The sequence below is a fragment of the Elephantulus edwardii genome, unplaced genomic scaffold (genome assembly GCF_000299155.1).
Source record: "Elephantulus edwardii isolate Elephantulus edwardi_28Jun2011 unplaced genomic scaffold, EleEdw1.0 scaffold00007, whole genome shotgun sequence".
Classification (NCBI taxonomy): Eukaryota; Metazoa; Chordata; class Mammalia; order Macroscelidea; family Macroscelididae; genus Elephantulus; species Elephantulus edwardii.
Window position 1 is genome coordinate 26,581,805 of NW_006399757.1, and position 8,500 is coordinate 26,590,304.

The 8,500-nt window shown below is 37.9% G+C and overlaps 1 pseudogene; it reads right to left on the minus strand.

Annotated features, from left to right (window-relative positions):
- Positions 1–3,100: 3,100 nt before the first annotated feature.
- The window catches only part of LOC102864778, a 78,744-nt pseudogene continuing 73,344 nt past the window's right edge, over positions 3,101–8,500 (minus strand).

Genomic DNA, 8,500 nt, shown 5'->3' on the forward strand with positions numbered 1-8,500 from the left:
TCTGTGCCTCTTAGTTCATGCAGTTATCAAACTTAGAACACAAGGAGAAGCTATTTGTTAACCAAAAAATGTAAGCAGTCAGACCAGTTCTTTTCGGTCAGAATTCAAGGAATTCAAATAGTGAATTTGGTAGTTTTCCTCTGGTGGTACCCAAATTCAATTCAACCAAATCTAAAACCTGGAAATTAGCATTAAAATTAGAGGAGAGAGAAAGAGTGAGAGTGTATGTGCATTAGGAGAAACTCTATACTTCTTCTTCTGAGATAAGGGCAAATATTTGTTTGGTGTCAAGGTAGAACTGTGCTTCATAAGGCTTTCAAAGACTCATTTTTTAATTATCTAGATTATCTAGAATTTCTCCTGAAGCAGCTCTGGTTGGACTTACACTTTCAAACTTTTGGTAAGGAGGCGAACATACTAACCATTTGTATAATCCAAGACTCCAAAAGCAGGGAAGTAATAAATTCATAATAGTCTTATTTTCTGTGATTCCTTGCCTCTCCTTCATCTCACATTCTCTTAAACACAAGGCCTAAATTGGAGTTAATAGATATTGAAAACAAGAAAAATTTCTCTCCAATCTTAGGAATTCTAGTCCTTGAAAAGTGTACCAAAATTCCGTTTAAAAAGAACTACTTCATCTAAATATGAGAGCTGCTGTTATTGTTGATTGCCTTCAAGTTGAGCATAGCAACCCTATGAACAAAAGGTGTGAAGCCCCTCTACAACTATCGACATTATCAAAGTTCTTAGGGTTTCCGGAGGAATGCTATTTAGGAAGTGGATGCCACTTCTACTTCCAAACCTGTCATTGTATGTTATCTGCAATTTACTCGCCTGTGATGTATAGCAATATACAGCAGCTCGGAAGCATTCTCTGTCCTGAGACAGTCTCACTAATTCTGATACACCAATCTTCCTTTCCCTAGTTACTGTATCAGTCCATCTCATCCATGGTCTCCCTCTCTTGTGCTATCCATCCACCTTTCTGAGCATGATGTCCTTCTTCAAGGGCCAATCTCTCCTGGCCTTGTGCCCAAAGTAAGTGAGGTGGAGCTTCAAAATCCTAGCCTCCAAGGAGATACTTGGTTTCACCCTCTCCAAGATAGACTTATTTGTTTTTCTGGCAGTCCATGAGTACATGAGAAGAGTTCAAGACTTCTCCAGTGCCACAACTTCTTCTATCATCCTTAGTCATTGTCCAACTCTCTGAAGCATAACAAGTAATTGACAAGATTATGACCTGCATCAGGCACACCTTATATCCAGATTGACATCGTTGCTCTTCAGGACTCTGGAGAGGTCCATGAAAGCAAATTTTCCCAATGCAATTAATCTCTTGATTTCCTGACTGCTGGTTTTAAAGGTCTTGATTGTGGATCTGAGCAAGTTGTAATTGCTAGCAGCCTCAAACTTTTCTCCATCTAATATGGTGCTGCAATATGAGAGTAGTCATAGGAATTTTGAAGGTGATTGAGATTAAGCCCCAGTATGCAAACTAGAAAAAAATACAAAGGGCACACTAGGAACCAGGTGGTTAGATCATCAGGATGGAGACACTCTGGAAAATTATGCCACTGGAAGCTCACCCACTGAACTGCATAGGTTTGGTCCTTAAACTCATTGCCAATGACTCAGAACTGACTCATAGCTGACCCTCCAGTGGGTTTTCAAAGTTTGTAAATCACATGGGAGAAGATTTCCCATCTTTCTCCCTTGGAGCAGACAGTGAAATTGAACAACTTTAGTTGGCAGCACAACAACTGCTTATCACTAAGCCACCAATGCTCACAATAGAATATCAAATATTTTGAAGACTGAGTTAAGAAATGCAACTCCTGATACTAGACTGACCACTGAGTAAGTCAAACAAAGAACAGACCAAAATGGAATTGAAAAATCTTTTAAAACAAACCTTTTTTTTTGTTCTACTGCACTCATATATACAAATACACACATATATAAAAATAAGCCAAGGGATCCTAAAAGTATACTGAGCCACAGGTCTGCATACATATGGAGATGAGAAATGATTCTTTGAGCCTTATTTGTTGTTGTTGTTATGCCATTGAGTCGTTTGCGACTCATAGCGACCCTGTGTACAAGAGCCCTAAACGCCGTTCTATCCTGTGCCAACATCGCTGTCTCAAACACATTCAATCCCACCACTCCACTCACAGAATCGATCCACCTCATTGAGGGTCTTCCTCTCCTGTGCTGCCCCTCCACTCTGCCAAACATGATGTCCCTCTCCAAGGACCAGTCCCTCCTTGCAACATGCCCAAAGTATGTCAGACGAAGCTTCAGAATCCTTGACTCCAGGGAAGATTTTGGCTTCACCCTCTCCAGCCTTAAGGAGGAAAAAATATAACTTCTATAGCAATGATCCCAATCCTAGCTGCTCATTAGATTCATCTAGTAAAGCTTTTATTTATTTCATTTATTTTATTCTCTTCTACAAATGAAATCTTTGTTAATTGCATAAAAAATATCAACTACAAACTTATAAATTTATAAAAAAGCATTCTTCCCAGTCATATGTTTTGCTGCTGTATTCATCATAGTCAATGACTATAATTTTAAGGAAGAAAAATTTCCACTTGGAACCAAAAAAACAAGAACAATTGACTACTACACCCCACATTTACAATAAAATTATCCATTTACCACAATGACTCAAAATAGATCCAGCTTCAACAACCCTGAAGGACTCCCCCATGCACGAGTATTTGAGTTTCTAAGACAGAATGACAGTTCTCCTATGAGACATGCGCAGAAATGACTAATTGTTTTCTATTTTTCTTAGTCATTTGTCTTATTAAGTGAGAGTTCTCAGGTGCCCAAAGAGGGCGAAAGATTGACTGGACACATTCATATATTTCTTACATTCACATAGCCTGTCTGCATGGTGACTGTAAACATTCCCAGTGACGGTGGAGGAATGAATAAACTGTGTCTACCATGACTGACTGTTATTAGATGTGTCTGCTGTCAATCCTTGCATGTTCTCTTGGCATGTCATTGTGGAAAGGTTGAATATTCCTTATATTCAGAGGGTCTATCTTGGGTAAACTTTTCATGTAGAACTCCTATACAAGGGTCACAAAATTTTCCGTCCATTCCTTACTTTCCTAAGTTCTCTCTTTAGTGTCACTTTATGTGCAATGAAGCTTTCTAACTGTGAAAAGGTCTTCCCACATTCTTGATATTCATAAGGTCTCTCTCTTTCGTAAATTCTTTCAGGTATAAAAAATGTTTTCCCACATTCCTCAGATTCATAAGGTCTCTCTCCTTTGTGAATTCTTACAAGTTCTCTTAAACAAGCAGGCAGAGACATGTTTCTCATGTTTACAGTCATAAGATTTCCCTTCTGTTTGAATTCTTCTATGTCGATGGAAGTTTCTTGATTATGAAAATGTTTTCCCACAGTCCTTACATTTATAAGGACTCTCTAGTGTGATTTCTTCAATGGACACTGAGGTGATCTCATTGTTTAAAGGTTTTCCCACAGTACTTATATTCATAAGGTTGGTCTCCTGTGTAATTTGTCTATGTGAAGTGAGCTATTGTGGCCTAAAAATGTTTTCCCACATTCCTAAGGTCTCTTGCCTATGTGAATTTTAATATGTTTAGTGAGGCTACTTGATTGTGAAAACCTTTCCCCACATTCCTTACACTTACAAGACCTCTGTCATGTGTGAATTCTTCTATGTGAAGTGAGGTTTCCTGATTTTAAAAATGTTTTCCCACATTTCTTACATTCATAAGGTCTCTCTGCTGTGTGAATTCTTGCATGAACAGTTAGAGAATAAAATGTAGTAAATGTTCCAGACATTCCTTACACTCATAAGCCTTCTGTCCTATGTGAATTGGTGTATGTTTATTGAGGTGACCTGAGTTTGAAAATGTTTTGCCACATTCCTTACATTGATAAGGTTTCTCTAATGTGTTAATTTTTTTATGTTTAGTAAGCTTATCTGGTGGTAAAAATGCTTTTCCACATTCCTGACATTCACAACGTCTCTTCCCTATATGAATTTGTCTATTGAAAAAAGTGAGGTCACTTTAGCCTAAAAATAAGGGTCTCTCTAGTGTGAATTCATGTATGTTTATTGAAGTGATTTGAGCATGAAAATGCTTTCCCACATTCCTTACATTGATAAGGTTTTTCTCTTGTGTAAAGTTTTCTATATTTGGTGAGGCTATCTGATTGTGAAAATGCTTTCCCACATTCCTTACACTCATAAGGTCTATCTCCTGTGTGAATTCTTCTATGAACACTGAGGGTATTTGACCGTGCAAAGGGTTTCCCACATTCCTTACATCCAAAAGTTTTTTCTCCTCTATGAATTCTTCCGTATAGAGTTAGGTCACAAGATTGGAGAAATGTTTTCCCATAGTCCTTACATTTATAGGGTCTCTCTCCTGTGTGCATTCTTCTATGTGCAAGGAAGTGAAGAACACATGAAAATGTTTTCCCACGTTCCTTACATTCATGAGGTCTCCTGTGTGATTTCGTCTATGTTTCGTGAGGTCGCTTGCCTGCAGAAATGATTTCTCACTTTTGTTACATTTGTAAGGTTTCTGTCTTTAGTAACATTTTGCATGTACTTTGAAACTAGTAAGTTTAGGAAACGTTTTCCCAGGCTGCTTATGTTCATGACATTTCTCATCTGTATATGTTCTTGAATATCTCCTTAGGTGTAGAAAAAAAATGAAGGATTTTCGGCATGTCCTACATTGAAGGCCTCTCCACACTGTGAAGTCTTTTATATACTGTCATAGCTGATGTACTAGAAGGGGGGGAGGGATAAGGAAAGAGTTTCCCACTTTCCAAAGATTAAAAGAGCTTATATGAAAAATTAAATGCTTTATGGGAAACTAATGGAAAAGGATTAATATAGGCTTCAGAGCTTTCTGTCCATTCATGCTTATCTATCACATGTATCCAAAATAATGAGGAGGTACAGAAATCTTGCCCACATTTGTCACCTTCATAGCTGTTATCACCAACGGGAGTCCTCAACAGATTAACCTCCACACAATTGCTCTACCAGCAGGGAAGATTTGGAATGTTGATCAAAGTTTTCCCAGGGTGGTTGTCCTCAATCCCTTCACAGAGGTGCTCTATTATTGGAGTTCTCAAATTGTCCTCTTTGTTTTTATATAGATCTACTCTACCATGGAATTTTGAAATTTTTCATGAAGGCCAAGGGTGGAGAGACTAAGAATTTCAACTGTATATATTCAGAGCATAATGCTTCTCCATCACAAACATTTTCTATGTCTATGGAGTCAAGGTTTTTTTAAGGTTTCCATTATCACATCCCCATAGAGTTTCTTCTCAGTAACATTGAGCAAAGTCCATTCTTCCTGGCTGAAGGGGATGAGCACATCCTCTAGCAACAATGCTGTCATTTCCTTGTTCTGCTTTCTGCTGTGCTAAGGGAATGTCTTAGCTCATCCAAAGATTTAACTTTAAGAGAAGAGATCCAACTGGTAGAAGAACACAAGGTAATTTGGAGGAGGTAGATGAACAATGTTTGGTCTGCACTCCCTTCAGTGGCTGATTCCCCTTGAATCACACTTGAGATGCCTTCCTTTGGGTAAAATGCATATGGCTCATTTAGCTAATCCAATAGATGAATTTAGGGCAAAATTAACCCATTGACCTTCAGTTGGTCATCAGTGTAATAGCAAAAGTCAAAGTGGTAGATACTCCATAGAGATTTTCAAGGGCTGAAGTTTCAGACGTAAGTTAGCTGGTTTCTCTGGCAGAGTTCCATAATTTCTCCTTGAAGATTGTTGCTGTTTTTTTACCACAGAGTCAGAACCGATCCATAGCTGACCCTCCAGCAGGTATTCAGAGGCAATTAATTGCATAAGAAGAGACTGTGTAACCTTAATTTGCAGTGGCTGGATGCCACAGAAGTTTGTTTTCTGGTTCTGGAGAGAGGATTAGAGTGGAATGTTGACTCACTGTTGGGTGGGTGTGAGTTGATTGTTAGGCCTCCTCTTTAAAAATGCATTTGGTCAGTAGTATGGGGCTGGAATCCAGGTTGGAAGTAATTTGTAGCAGCTGGATTCTACAGAAGTTTGTTTTCTAGTTCTGGTGAGGATAAGGCTGCATGGTGACTCGCTGTTGGGTGTGAGATTATTGTCTCTAGAGAAGCTTTTAAAACACGTGAAAGCCATATGCTAACATGGAACAGTAAAATAAGATTTCAAAATGGCAATACATAGCTATAATGTAGACCCTTCATGACAGAAGGCCACTGTTCTATAGGTATATGGTGGTTTTGTTAATAAAATGGAGGGTTGTGGAGGATTTTTGGGGGGGCTCTTAACTATTTTATTTATTGATATTCATATGATTATTCATATTCAGTGTGTTTTATTCTTGTACATAATGCATGGGTTTTTTTCTGTATGTGTTAAACGTGTTCCTTCATTGACACTATGTTTCATACAATCATTCTTATAAATTGTGTTTTGTAAAATTCATTTCCAGGGGCTATGATCACTATTATCCTTTTTTTTCAGGTCCTTGCTGGATCTTTCACATTTTCTTTAACCCCTCTCTCCATTATCAAAATTGTGTGACCCTGTGGTTTCCCTCTTACCCAGACTTTACCCCTCTGCTCCTACCCTTTTCCCACTCAGGCCCCCATACATATTTTACTAGTTCTCCTTCTAGTTTTACAATAATGGTCTTATGAATTAATTGTCCTTATGAGGCTGAGTTAGTTCACTCAGCATAATATTCTCCAGTATCTCCCAAGTTATGTAGTACTTTTTGAAATCATGTATACTGAGTGCTGTGTAGTATTCCATTGTGTGAAAATACCACAATTTATTAATCCACTCTGTTGTAGTTGAACATTTGAGCTGTTTTCATGTACTTGTGATTGTAAACAGAGCTGCTATGCACATTGGTGTACAAATGTCCATTTGTGTCCCAGTTCTAGTTTCCTTGGGGTGTATTCCTAGCTGTAGAAAAGCTGGGTCATAGAGAATGTATATTTTCAACCTTTGAGGAAATGCCAAACAGCCTTCCAAAGTAGTTACATCATTTTGCAATCCCACCAACAATGTATTAGAGTTTCAATCTCTCCACATCCTATCCAACATTTATTCCTTTCTGTCTTGTTAAATATTGCCACTGCTACTGGGGTGTGATGGTATCTTATTGTGGTTTTGATTTGCATCTCTCTTACTGTCAACAATTTTAAGCATTTCTTAGTGTCTGTTAGCCATCTGAATGTCTTCTTCTGTGAAGTATTTTCACATATTTTGCCCATTTTTAATTGAATTATCAGTTTTTTCCTCGTGGAGGCCCTGTAGTTTTTATAAGAATGGAGTTTTATAAAAATGGATCCCAGGAGGAAAAGTAACAACAGAATTTTACATGCTCATAGTATCCAGACTATCTGAATCCTCTGTAACTATTTTCCTAAGCTCTAGTGTCCTAGTGTTAAGAAACTACATTGTCAACTTCAAGGCAGGCACTTCAAATCTATCAGCTCTTCCACTGTAGAATGATGGGCAATAAACATCCAGGTGATTTATTGCCTCTGGAAGTACTCTGGAGGGTCAGCTATGAGTCATTCTCAACTGAATAGTATACAACAATAACAATACTATAATCTTTAAATGAAAAAAAAAATCCCCCAAATCTCCTCAAAACCAACCATTGGCTTAGCTTAACTAGTAAAGAATATCTCTTTAAAAGAAAAAAATTCTTTAAATGAATTGTGCTCATTTAATACATGTATGAGATCAAGCTCATAACAGCAACTTGAAAGATTAGAAAGGACACCCATGAGTCAGTGCATCTATGTTAATAGGTAAGGAAACTTTGGAAAGGGAGAATGTATAATTTGGAGAAAGTGTTCAATGCCACTGAATTGTATACACAGAAACAATTGAATTAGTGTATGTTTTTCTGTGAAGATTATTAGGAAAAGACTTGAACTGTACATTGACAGAGAACTACCAGAAATACAGGCTGGGTTTAAAAGAGGTTGTCTTACTAGGAAAATTAGTGCCAGTGTCAGATGGATCTTGGCAAAAAACAGAGTACCAGAAGAATGTCTATCTGTGTTTCATTGACTATGCAAAGGTATTTGACTGTGTTCATCACAATAAATTGTGGTTAACCTTGAGGAAAAATGGGTGTCTCAGAGCAATTTATAGTGCTCATATGAAACCTATACTTGGACCAAGAAGCAGTCCCCAGAACAGAGCAAGGAAAAACTGTATGGTTTCAAATCAGTGTGTCAGAGATGCATCCTGCCCCCGTACCTTGCAGGAGCTGCAGGTGCTGACGTGTCAGGAAGCATGAATGGCAACTGGCAATTGTGGCAAAAATTGATTGGAGAGTTAGAGTTAAGTATAGACCAATAGGAATAAGTAAGTATAGACCAATAGGAATAAGTAGTTATAGACCAATAGGAATAAATAGTTATAGGCCAATAGGAATAGGAAGTTATAGACCAAT